A 14,093-nucleotide genomic window follows, 5' to 3' on the forward strand; every position below is an offset into this window, starting at 1 on the left:
ATCTCATGAGCAAACTCATCATCAAAATTTATGGAGCCAGTGTCTCACTCCAAAAGGGACCTCCACCCTACTAGGTGAGACTGGAGCTAATGTCATCAACTCAGCTCAGTCATCAGCTGCTAACGTGCTAATGGTCCCCTTTCTTATAAAATATGTTTGCTTTCATCGCGTCTTAACACAAATAACTAAAGAAGTTGCGCATGTAAATGTCCAGTCCACTTCACTCTGAGTTGAGACATCTTTGTCTTAGGATAAGTCCTGTGACTCTCTACATTCAATCAGAGCAACCTTAAGAGTTTTCTAGGGAGCAATTTATGGGAGGTGAAGGAGACGCAACACCATGGTGGTGATCAGTTGCTTCAGAGACAAGGAGAGGAAGCAGACAAGATCTTCAGATGACTCTTTATTAACATTTTATAAAAAGAGGAAGGCTGAACAGCTCAAGGTAGGCATTTCTGCAGGGAAGCATTTTAACCAACATGTCCTGCAGGTTTGCCTGATGAGGCCTTCATTTAACAAATACCCAATACCTGTTTTCCAAATTTTGTCCCAGGCATCTCTGATCTCTTGGCAGAGCCGTCCAGAGTGGAAACATGTAAAGAAGTGGAACACACCATCTTTGGGCGTGAATTCTGGCTGTCCTAGCTTTGTGACCTTGCAAGCCCCTACTTTCCCACCTAGGAAATAGAGATAATGGAGAAAATCCCACTCCTGGGGTTATTAGGTGACGCAAGCAAAACTCTTAGCATAATGCGCACACAGTAAGCACTCAATACATATAGCTGGAAACCACGCAAAATTAGCAGACTTCACAATCAGTCCCTGAAAAATATGGAATTAAGTGCATTTTCCCAGACTCCAGTTATTCTCTGTAAGAAGCCACAGCTCCCCTCCATATCTGTGGCCCACTGATATTGACACCACAGCTCTGAGAGGTCCTGGTCAAAATAAACTGACCGAGAAAACGTTAAGTAGAACAGTAACCCCACATGTCAGTACGGACCTGACAAGACGGCAGCAGACACAGGGGTATCCCGAGGAAGAAACTAGCTGAACTGAAAATTAAACATCGGGTAGAAGGGAGAAGCATATGAGCCCACTTCTCGAAGTTGCACAAATTGCCGATCAGTCCAGCTGAGTAGGATTGAAAGGGTTCTTCCAATCAAGCAAATGCGTGTATGTAACAGTTCCCTGGGCCCACCTCCATGCCTTTGCTCAGGCGCTCGGCCAGGAATGTTCTCATCTCTCCCCTCCAACTTGGGAAAATCATGCCCACCCGTTAAGTCCCCTCATTCTCACAGCTTATGTAGTCGCAATGCTTGTTTTGTGCTCGAGGTTAGTTGCTGTTTTCTGTGGTCAGTTGCTGAAACTGTTACTTCTGTCCCCTTGCAGAGTCTGGGGTTTAAGACTTATCAGAGCCGGCATTGTCCAATATAAATATAATGAGAGCCACACTGTAACTTTAACTTTTCTAATAACACTTCATAGTTGAGTATTATTTAAAATGTAAAAAGAAAGTTAAAGTTAATTATAATATATTTTAACCAATAGTAATGTTACAACCACAATCTGCTTAGTCCAGTTTGCCCAGGACTGAGGAGTTGCGTGGGATGCAGGCCTTTCCTGTCAGTGCTAAAACCAGGGGTGTCTCTGGAAAAGCAAAATAAATTGGAGTCGGGCCAGACCGTGGTTCAGCAACCTCTGTACTTGAGTTCTAAGAAAAATTTCACGGCCAAGACTCAAACTACAACAGAAAGTTTATGTAAAAAGTCACAGAAGTAGAAGAAGTGAGCCTCAGAGAAATGGGGTCAGGAAACAAGTTACAAAAGCAAAAGAAGGGCCTTTGGAGCTTAGGAGAGAGAAAGGCAAAGATAATGCCCCTGTGGGGAAGAAAAGGGGGAGGGGAAAGATGCCCACCAGCTCCCTGAGGGAAAGCAGGGCTACAACCTCCTGCTTGAGGATATTTATCTGGAGGTCTCAGGGGAGGATCACAATAGAATATTCAGCTTTCCAGGTGTGTCCTTTCAGGATCATGGTCTCTACTGATTGGTCAGTTCCAGGGCAGGGGGTCTTGAGTCAGTGCAGCTGGTCCTGATGTCAGCCAGGACATTGCTTGTCTGGTTTTGCTGTTTTTCTGGTCCTGGAGCTGAACTGAAACTGAGGCCTAGATGTTATCCCTAGGGGTCAATGCTCAAGGGAGTGGTCATACAAGGGCCCGCATGGGCCTTGCTGAGGCTGCTTTTCAGTGCCTTGTTCCTCCTCCATGGGGGTCTACCACATGACTAGCAACATGCCACCATAGGAAAGGTCAGGGGAGGGTCCGAACCACATGACCAGCGATATGAAAGGTCAGAGGGTCTAAACTGCATGGCCCGAGATAATGCTAGGGAAGAAAAGGTTACCCTGGGGCAGCAAGGTCCTTGTTTTCCCAGTTTTGCCCGTTGCTAGGCACCCAGCGCTTTCTGCCCTGGACACCTGTACCTAGCTCATCCTCCTCGCTCTGCTCACGTCTGTCTAACTGCCTGCCACAACCCTACCCAATATATTCAAAAAGTTATATGTTTAATATGCAGTCAATATTTTATATAGATTTCAATCCAGACTTGGCACATTGCCGAGTGCTCAGTAGCTGCCTTTGGCCACTGGTGGCTCTCACATTAGACAACACAGCAGAGAAACACGCTTGATACTGAAATAAACCAGTTAACAAGCTGGAGACCCATAATGCTCTCACCAGGGTCCTAAACTTAGAATCCCGTCCCCTATATGTGAAACCCACCTCCATACTTCAGAAACTCCAGCTCTGTGGGGTCCCAGGTGAACCTGCATTCTATGGCTCTTGGCATCCCGGGGTCCACTACTATAGTAGCATGTCTGGGTATTTATAATAGTAGAAATAAATAAAAACATAAGCTGCCATTTCTTGAGTACTGACATTCGATCTTCACGACAGCCCCAGGGGGTGTGGTCATTATCCCCATTTAGCAGGTAGGAAACTGAGGCTGAGAGGAATAGCCGTCTGCCTGAGGTCGCAGACTGACAGAGACTGGACACTAAGGAAGGGCTAAAACAGGCAATAGCTGTGATTCCAAGCAGGACCTGGGGCTGCCCCTGACTTTGTCTCCTCACCTAACCTACATGAACAATATACCTCCCAGGGGTCTCTAATAAGTGAGAAACTGTGTGTCTAGCATTTAGCATGTAAGTATCTGCTGAGAGATAATACTGCTATTATCATTACTATGCTGATAACATCATGATAATATGATTGCGCTATGAGCCAACATCAAAGAGCAAAGACTAAAAGTTCCAGATTTAGAAGCCTGCTTTCCAAAGGGAACAGAGATGGAGAACAAGGACTTGCAAAATGAATTTCTGTCCTCCCCAGTTGCATCTTTCTCCCAGGGCGGGGCCTTCTTAGTTGTTATTTTACACCAAGGTCCACACCCTGTCAGAACACATGAAAATATTTGCTCTTTTTTCCACCCCCCTAGGGCAAGAGGAGCTGGTTCACTCAGCAGAGCCCTGGAGAGCTGGGAGTGCTCACTCTTTCCCCACAGCCCCACTGCAAAAGTCCCTGGACCATATGGCTGTGGCGCTGGGAGGACACCCCACACACACAGGGAAAAGGGCTGGGACAGCAGGCCTTCCTCAGAGGGCAGCATAAGGCAATGGCATTTGGAAGGCCCAGAGGCCCACCAGCCAGCCCTGCCCTGAGATAGGTGGGGCCTGCCAGTAAGCAGGCTTCTTGGGAGAAGGCATAGACCTTGACCCCTACTCTCCCTACTCGCCCACTGCTGAGGTGGAGCTCAGAATGAGCTTGTTGTGATTTTATCCATATTTATTATCTCCTTTGATCCTACAGGGACACTTCCTAGTGTCAGGCACTGAGCAAGCATCACATGTCAATGAGTTATCTTTTTTAATCTTCTCAAGAACACTGTGAGCTTGGTGCTAATATTGTCATCCCCATTTTACAAGTAGGGAAACTGAGGCTGCAAAAAAAAAAGTCAAGTGACTGGCTCAGGTTTCCTTTGGTATTAAGTGTCAGAGTCTGGTATCAAACCCCGGTCTAACCAACTCCAGAGACCAGTTCTGAATCTCTAAGCTCTTCAGTCCCTCAGAACCTCCGGCTTGACTGCCAGAAACAGTTTGCCTGGTGATAGTGAAGGAATGAAGGCGGTGGCCACCATGCATGGACCTGTGTGTGCTGCTCACTCCCCAGGGGTGCGGAGACAGCCTGCCAAGGGCCTCGACTTCCCCCCGCTGGGCCCTCCCAGCCCAAGGTGGAACTCCAGGCCCGAGCACACCGCACACCCTACCCCTCTCGCTGGAGACACGCACACGCACCCACGCACGCGCCCTCTTCCTCCACCCAGTCTGGCTTTGGTTTCTTTGTAAGATTTACGTGTGGGTCTGTTTTGTTTGTTTGTTTTTTAAGTGCAGACAAATGCCACAGAGCACCTTTCTGCTAAAGAAAACCCTGTCTAGCTCACCTGCAAATGCTGTCTGCCTTCTAACCGCAACAGCACTGCTCCTTTGTGGGGGGCTGCGCAGCGGACAAAGCTCTTTCCATCCTTATTTCATCTACCCCCACCACCGCGGCTCCCCGCAAGTGCTCTCCAAGCCGGGAGTATTATTATTCTCAGAAGGTCGAGAACTGGGACTGTTTGTCTTTACCCCTAGGATCTAAAAGCGAGGCAGCATTTGTGACAGATCACTGAATTGCCAGGGAGAAGGGACTCACTGGCTGCTCAAAGAGGTTAAGTGACCTGCTCACAGTCACCGTGTCAGGGTCTTCTGACTCTAAACCCTCTCCTCTAGTGCTCTTTTGGATGTTCATGGCTGTTTATAGCAGCCCAAGAGCCCCTCGCTGGTGGGGCCCTCACGTGAATTCCAGCCCTGCTCCTCCACATACAGTCCTGCAGCAGCATGGGCAGCACCTAGGAGCGTGCAGAGCCTGGGGCACCGCCCAGACCTACTGAGTCAGCAGCTGTAGTTTACCGAGGTCCCCAGGGTGATGGTGTGCTCACTCAGGTTGGTAAGTTCTGTGCAACAGGACATCCATCCGGTAGACAGATTTCCTTGGCACTTCTTTAAAGAATGTGATGGATCTCCATAGACTGACGTGGAAAGATCTCAGAATTTATTGCTAAGTGGGGAAAAAGAAAAGCAAGTTACAGACCAATGTGAACATATATGATCCAACTTGTATACATACTTTTTAAATACAAAGAACGCTAATATGAGTTAATACATGCACAGAGATGATGAGTCAGGCAGCCTATCAGGGTGCCAGTCCAGAAGGGAACCAAAAAGTAGCGGACTGGATGGAGACATGGGGCCAGTTCACTCAGGTTCCACACAGGACAGACCTGTCCTAACCAGTGACCACAGGCAAACAGCATCCTCTGGGAGAAATTGGAACATTCTCTTCTTCAGCACTAGGGACAAACAGGCTGTGCCACCACCCCAGAGTCCAGCTAGCTGACAATTCTCTCAGGTCTCTGGTCATGTCAGCTTCGTCCCTGGTCAGAGCTGTGTGCTGCGCCAAGACCTAGCAATTTGTTAGTGTGTCACCCAACTCATACATCCTGTAATTCCATCCCCAAAACACTTGGACAACTACAATTACAGGACATTCCAAATAAGTTAGAAGGATAGGTTTCATTCTGTGCATGTAATAAATCCTTTATTTTGAAAAGAAAGAGGAACAATATATTTTATTAACAGAAAATCAGTTTCTCCACATCCTGCCTAAGTAAATTTTGAACAACTGTTTTTAAAATATCAAATTGAGGGCATGCCAAATTATTAGCCTGCCCAGGGCACCTCAATGTCTCAGTCTGGGTCTGTACGTGGATAAGAAAACAAGGGAACCTTGGAAGGATTTATAGTAAACAGTTAAGCAGGCCCATCACTGGGAGGTAGAGTTATAAGAATTCTACCTTAAGGACTTTCTGTCTTAAATGTTTAATGATTTTAAACATACACTGTTGGTGGGAATATAAAATGGTGTGCTCACTATGAAAAGCAGCTTCTTAGAAAGTTAAAGATATACTTACCATATGCTCCAGCTATTCCACTCCTAACTAATTACCCAAGAAATAAAAGCATGCATGTATAAAAAACCTTGTATTTGGATGTTCATATAAGCTTTATTTGTTATTGCCAAAAACTGGTAATGAACCAAAGGTCCATTAACAAGTGAATGGGTGAACACACTGGTACATCCACATGATGGACTAGTTGGTACTCAGCAATAAAAAAGCAGGACCTACTGATATACACAACAGCAGAGCTAAAGCTCAAAATAATTATGCTAAGCGAACAGAGCTAGACAAAAAAAGAATACATAGTGTATGGTTCCATTTATATACAACTCTAGAAAATTCAAACTAATTATAGTGACAGAAAGCAGACCAGAGTGGGCCTAGGGATGTAGGGGGGAGGGAAGGAGGGATTACAAAAGAGTATGAGGAAAGTTTTGGGAGTGATTCACATGTACGGTATTTTGATTGCAGTAACTGTTTCATGAATACATGTGTGTACATGGGTAGGTGTGTAAGAACATCAAGCCCTGGCTGGTGTACTCAGTGGATTGAGTGCCAACCTGCAAACTGAAAGGTCACTGGTTCGATTCCTAGTCAGGGCACATGCCTGGGTTGCAGGCCAGGTTCCTGGTTCTGGAGACGTGCAAGAGGCAACCAACTGATGTTTCTCTCATACATTGCTGTTTCTCTCCCTCTCCCCCTTCCTTACCCTTTCTCTGAAAATAAATTAAATCCTTAAAAAAAAAAAAAAAATTGTACACTTTGAATATGTGCAGTTTACCCTAAGTCGATCATACCAGAAAGGAAAAAAAGAAGAAGGAAGGAAGGAAAAAAAAGAAGTCTGTTCTCTTTCTATGGGTAGAAAAAAGCAATAAGGATAAATTCAAAGGCACACCCACATAAAAACGTGTGCTCTTTCACTATATAACGTGTTTATCTTCTAAATAGCCTAGTGTCTGTCCCCTGCTCACCACTATAGAGAACAACAGCACCAAATGTGGTCTTTGATTCAGCTTATTTAGGACTATCTGTTTCTTTCTTTCCCCCGTGTCCCCTACCCACAGTGAACTAAGTGGGCTCCTGCCGAAATGGAGTCAGATAAGGTTTCCTCACCACCCTTGCTGCGTGATGGCCCCAGCTTCTCCCCATGGAGGTTACAGGCTGTGAGGAATGTGATGACATGTTTACTTTGGAGCAGACTTTGCCCAGTAAATACACTCTCAACTGAGACCAGAATCAGCTCCTGACAGAAGATAGGCCCTTCCAAAATATCTGGAGCTCAGTCCTTCCTCCAAGTGTTCCATGTAAGTCTTTAATGGTGTGTGTGTGTGGCGGGGGGTAGTACTAACATAGAGTCTTTTCCCTTGCTGTCCACACAGCCTAAACTGGGAGAGCAGTTGGCTATATATAGAGGCTCTAGAGAAGTAACTTAAGAACAATCAGAATATGGTTGGCCAAACTTCATGGGGACTCGGAGGGTCCCTGTTCAAGCTTGAAAGGTTTGATTTTTCCTTTGCACTTTTGTCGGCCTGGACAGTTGACCAATCATGTGATCCCAAGTTGGACAGGACCAGAGAGAATCCACTGCACCACATAGCTTTCCAGAATGCAAAACTTCTCTAGTACTAGCAATGATAGTCATTAGAACAACCACCCCATGTATTGAGCAAGGGTTTACATCTATTGCCACATTGAATCCTCACATACCTCTGTGAGGTAGGCACTGAGGCCTAGAGAGGTTAAGCAAGCAGGCCAAAGCATCCATAATAGGTCTCACTCTGAAGCTCAAGTTCTGAACCACAGCACCATACTGCCTGCCAGGAAACCATGGGAAAGCCAGGCATGACTCAGGTTCCAGACTCAGATCGAAGTTCAAATCCCCATTCTACTGTTGATGAGTTGTATAGGAGTTGTAACCCTCTCCCTAAGTGACTCCATATCCTCCTTTTCTGCCTCATTTTCTTCTTAGCTTATCACCTAGATACATTATATAACTTATTTGTCTTGGTTTATCATCTTCCCAAGTAAGACATGAAGACATCACTGCCTAGAACATGCCTGGCATATAGCTGGTGCTCAGTAAATATTTGATATTGAATGAACAAATGAACCTTTGCTTGAGGTTTTAGATTGGACTTCAGGTTCTGCTTCTCTTTAGTCTGTAACATTAAGTTATTCAACTTCCAAGAGCCTCATTTTCCTCAGTGGTTGAAAAGAAACAGCAGTATTCATGCTCCCTGTGGCACTGGTGAGCCTACGGGACAGGCAAGGCCTTTTATGAGAAAGAGTCACCTCCAAATACTGCAGGAACAGTTACTGAATTCGTGCTCCATGCCAGCAGGATGCCAGGCATTGGGAATGGGGTGTGGACAGGCATCAGAAAGCCCCCGCCCTCCAGGAACCTATGACCTAGCTGAGCAGACAGGCATGTCAACAAATACAGCCTACTTGGGTCACAACTCTGACCTATAGCAATCATTTATCCAGCTAAGCACTTTGCATTAATCGCTTCGTATAACTCTATGTATTAGGTACCACCACCAGCTCCATTTTATAGACAAGGAAACTATCGCAAGAAGTTGAAAAACAAGGATTTACTCCACACCTAAGTATAAAACCAAGAGATATGAAAACATATATGCACTCAGAAACTTGTATGTGAATGTTTATACGGCATTATTCACATTAGCTAAAAACAGAAACAATTCAAATGTCCAACAATGGATGAATGGATAAACAAAATGTGGTACATGCACACAATGGAATATTATTCAGCCGTGAAAAGAAATGAAATATTGGCACATGCTATAATTTGGATGAACTTTGAAAACATGTTAAGTGAAAGAAGCCAGACACCAAAGCTAAGTACTGTATGCTTTATTTGATATGATGCAGCCATAAAAGGAGAAACCCATAGAGACTGAAAGCAGGTTAGAGGCTACCAGGGGAGGAGGAGTGGTGAGGTCCAGGAGGGACAATTTAATGGGTAAGAGGTGTTTTGTGATGTGATGAAAACATTTTGAAACTAGAGAGAACTGGTTTTTGCACAACATTGCGAATACTTTAAATACCACTGAACTGTACACTTTAAAACGGTTCACTGTATGTCACGTGACTTTCACCTCAGTGAAAAAGAAACAAGGGCTGGCATTGTACATGGTAAAGGTTGGGGCCAGGACCTAAACCTGGGCAGCGGCTCAGAGCCTGTGATCCTAACAACTGTGAGTCTTAACTTCAGTATTATGTGTTTCAGTTCTGGGACTTCCATTTCCTTCTTTTTTATGGTTTCCAGTTATCTGCTGAAATTCTTGTTATCTAATTTCCTGAAAGTGTTAATCGGTTGCTAGAGTCCCACCTCAGGTCTGGAGTTTTATCAAAAAACCGCCCCCATGGCGGGTCCTGCATTCCAGTTTTTGTCCCCCAGACCTCGAGACAGCAAACCTCTGTCAGCTTCTCAGCCCCTCTTTTGCCACATTAATCCTCACATACCTCCGTATGTGAGGGAAAAATGAACTCACAAATTCAGGCTTATTTGCCTGGGCCATTTCTAGGTGTTCTTAGGGGGTGGGTTGACCTGATACTAGCTCACCTGCCAGAGCAAGGACAGGAAGAATCAGCCCTGCCACCCACTCACTGCCCCGCCACCCCTCCCTTCTCACTCTTCTGCCAACATGGGAAAAGACTTCAAAATTAAAAACCAAAACATTGCCCTGCCTGGGTGGCTCAGATGATTGGAGCAGCATCCTGAATACCAAAATGTTGCAGGTTCAGTTCCTGATCAGGACACATACCTAGGTTGCAGGTTCAATTAGGGTACATACAAGATGCAACCAATCAATGTTTTTCTCCCTCTCCTTTCCTCTCTCTCTAAAAAAAATCAATAGACATATCCTTGTGTGAGGATTAAAAAATAAAATAAAATAAAAATAAAAATAAAACTTAGATGAAATAGAAGTTTTAAAAATTCTGTTATTTATTTACTTATGTAGGGACACATTTCCCTCTAATTCATTCTAAGAAATACTATACAATACAATTTCTGAAGGAAATGAATGATAAAAACTGCCATTAGCTGAGTACTTCCACAGGGGCTTACTGTCTCAGGCATTTTGTATGTATTATATCACCTGGTCCTCAGAGAAAGCCTAAGAGCAGGTTTGGCCATCTGCACTGCCGTGATTGAAGGAACCAAGGTCCAGAGAGGAACAACATTGGACACACAGCTCATACAGCATGGAACAAAATCACAACCCCAGATGTGGCCAGACACTCCTCTTTGTGACCTAGGAAGAAGGAGTGAGTAATTATGAGGAATCTGAGTATCCAGACATCAGAGGGCAAGAATGCCAGAAAAAATATGCAGACAGCAGATGGAAAGTGGCTAAGGAGGAGGAAGCCATGTTTGGGGGCAAGAAAAGCCATGTTTGGTGGGCCCCAGCTTTGAGGACAGGTAACTTAACCTCTCTGGCCTCATCGTGTTCCTCTGTAAAATTGGACTGATAAAAAGCACATGTGCCCCTAGGCTGCTCCTAGGACTCTAGCCCTCAACCCCCTTTCCTAGTTCTGCTCTTCAAGTGGAACCTGAGATATTCCTTGGTGGGGGAGGTGAGAGTCAGGGACAGAAAAATGGGGATTCAGCTTCAGGGCCGGTGCACACCTGCCCTGAGCAGAGACTTATCCTACTTTGAAAAGGACCAGGACTTGGATGCTGGGCCCTGCAATGGGGAGAACAAAAAGAGGGTGCTTTCCCAGGTCACATAAAGGATCCCTGCAAGTTCCTATAACTCTACAGGGAAGCAGGACCCTTATCACATAAGCACTCTGAAACTTAAAGGGGTGCTGCTGTGGCTCAGGGGATTGAGCAGCTGCCTGTGAACCAGAGGGCCGCTGGTTTGATTCCTGGTCAGAGCACATGCTTGGGTTGCAAGCCAAGTCCCCAGTTGGGGGTGCGCCAGAGACAACCACACACTGATATTTCTCTCCCCCTCTTTCTCCCTCCCTTCACTTCTTCTAAAAATAAATAAAATCTTAAAAAAAAAAACACCAAAACTTAAAGGGCCTGTGAGAGTGCCAGAGATCTCAATGCTCACTCGCTCACTCAACACGTGCTCACTTGTTCACTGAGCACACACCTATCCATCTGTGAGGTAGGTAGTGTTAGCATTTCCATTTTACAGACACAGAAACTGACTCAGAGCAGGCACTTGATGCCAAATGACTCCGCCCATGAACCCACCTCCTAGCCAGCCTGAATTGTTTTTGGTTCCTCAAACTGTTGTGGTGGTGCACCTCCTGCCCTTTGCCCTCTGAGGCTCAGAGAGGTTAAATCACTTGGTCAGCAAGTTAGAGGTTGAACAACCTGGTTCAAGTGCAGTTCTCCCAGCTGGAGCCTTCATACTTCACTCCTATTGTAGGCAGAACATGGCCCCTCAAGATGTCCACATCTGGAACTTGTGACTGTCACCGTCTATGGCAAAAAGACTTTGTGGATGTGATTAAGTTAAGGATCTTGAAATGGGGAGATAGTCCTTGATTACCCAAATAGGCCTGATATAATCACCAAAGTCCTTACAAGAGGGTGTCCTCCTCATTTCTCGTTCAGAAATGATGATGGTCCCCACCTCCCAGCCCTGGCTGTCATAGGATTCAACAAGTCAAGACATGTGAAGTGCTGAGCATGGGGCTTGGCACAGAGAAAGCACTCAATAAATGTTGGCAATTAGATGCTGTCTTAGTTTGGTTTTTCTCACGAGCAGACTCCTAATCCAGGATCCAAATGCAAGACACTTGTTGGGAAGTGGTGCCAGGAAGCACTAGCAGGGGAGGTGGGAGGTGAGACCGGCAAGGAAGAAAGCCCACAAAGGGTGTGTTAATGAGGGGCTGCCTGGCCCTGAGGGCAGGAAGGAGGGTGGGGTGGGGATCAGCTTCTATTACCAGCAGGTCTACAGGAGGAGGAGTGGACAGTTCATCAGAGGCCCTCTGGCCCACTGAGTGTGCAGGCAGTGTGTGTAATTGTGATGACTACGCAAGTTACCTCATGAAAAGCACTCACCAGCAACCAGGTGACCAGAAAGTCATTGGGCAAAACACGCGATGGAGAAGTAAATGGCGGAGCCTGAAGAAATGTGGGTGGGCACTGGGAATGTGCTACAGACATCACACAAGACCATCCCCCCTGGGAGCCTTGACCCATGGGACCAGGATCTGGTGACTATACACTAAGTGGCAGCCCCAGGGGAGTGTGGCATCTTCACCTGGGAAATGGGCAAGCCCAGGACTGACGCCTGAGCCTCCTGGGCCCCTCTGTATAGTTAGGAGAGACTCTTGCCCAATTTCATTTACTTTCTCCGAACTATAGGTGTTGTCCAGGATAGGCTGAAGTGGAAATGTTGACAGATCCCCACAGGTCCTGGTGAGGTCTTGACTGCAGGTGGCTGAAAGGCCAGCTTGGCCGCCCAGGGCCCCAGAGGCCGATAGGAAGGTGGTGACTATGGGTGAACTCCTGGTGGGGGCCAACCAGTCAGAACACCAGTCACGCCCCTGCCTCCTCCACAGAAGCAGAGGAGAATTAAGGGCCTGAAAAGGAAGGGAGGAGGTGGGGGTGAAATGGTGAGGGCAGGGAAGAAGATGACCTTTTCAAAGAACATGAGCCATGAGGCTGTGGAGCCCGAAGTAAAGAGCAAGGCTGTTGTAGCTTCCTGAGATATTTTGGGTATGAATAATGCTCAGACTGAAGGTGTGGACACAGGAAGGAAAATGGAGAGAAGTCCTGAGAGACGGGGAAAGACCAGCTACTCTGCCACAGAGTTAAAGCTCAACCATATCTCCCCCAGCACAGAGGGATGAAGGCTGGTTCCCATTTCAGGGCACAAGCAGGTCAGGTGGCTCACAGTAGGGACTGGGGACCATAGAAACGGGGTTGGCTTGAACATCCAGCCAGAGCTCTGGGATACTGCGCCCCTAACATCTTCCCAGTTTCTTTGCTCTAAACCCTGGAGGAGCCCTGCTGACAGAATGTGGCCAGCTGCCTAGAGCCTGGGATTCGAGACAGACTTTGACCTCATTTAAGATTTAGTAAAAAGCCTTTTTTGAGGTGTTGCTCCAAAGCTGGGACCCCCACCCTCAGCCTCATGATCTGAGAGCAGAAGAGAATTCAGTTACCTGTTGGTCTCCCTGATGCAGTAGAGCCTATAGTCAAGGACCGGGCAGCCTGAGTTCCTACCCCAGCTCTGCCATTCACTAGCTATGTGAAAAGGAGTGTGTGTGTCTCAGCCATAGCTTTGTCCCTGAACCTGGCACAGGGTCAGCCCAACAATAAAAGTTGAGTGAATAAGGAAAACAAGTGGATGGATGGATGGGTGATGGACAGGTAGGTAGTTATACCGATGGATGGATAAGTGGGTGAATGAATGAATGAACAGGTGCCAGGCTGAAGGGCAACACTTTCCCCTTCAGGCTATGGGTAGTGCAGGGCATCACAAATGTGAGGCCTGAAAAATCTACATCCTGTCCCTGCCCTGGGTGGGATATTTGCTCTACTCTTATTTCCACTATGCAATTAACTGCAAGCACCCTCAATCCACAGAGACAGCTTCTGGGAAGTACACACAGCTCTTACCTCCCCGACCAGGAAAGAGCAACAGGGTCTTGCCATCCACCCATGGCTGGCTTCGAGGTCCTCAGGATTGAGTTCCCTAAAAGCTCATAGCCTCATCTTTTTATTTTCCTTTTGCACTACATGGCAAAATGTTATACTCAAGTCTTCCGTTTTATCTCAGGGATTTACAGTTTCCTGTGATCTCCTCTGAACCTTATCCTCCTGAAAAATGGTGTCCACCCAGTAGAAATCATATGTACTCTGCAGTCGATTTTATTTAATTTGACATATTACTTTTCATGATACTATTTATCTGTGTAACTGCTGGTGGCTGTGGCCAGGCCCTTGTTATACAGTAATATAATTTACTTAACCATCCAACATGTTTAGACAACTGAGTGGTTTATAAGGTCTCACTAGCCCAAGCAACCCTGTGGTTGGGT

This window comes from Furipterus horrens, unplaced genomic scaffold (genome assembly GCF_987537825.1).
Source record: "Furipterus horrens unplaced genomic scaffold, mFurHor1.1.pri manual_scaffold_7, whole genome shotgun sequence".
Lineage (NCBI taxonomy): Eukaryota > Metazoa > Chordata > Mammalia > Chiroptera > Furipteridae > Furipterus > Furipterus horrens.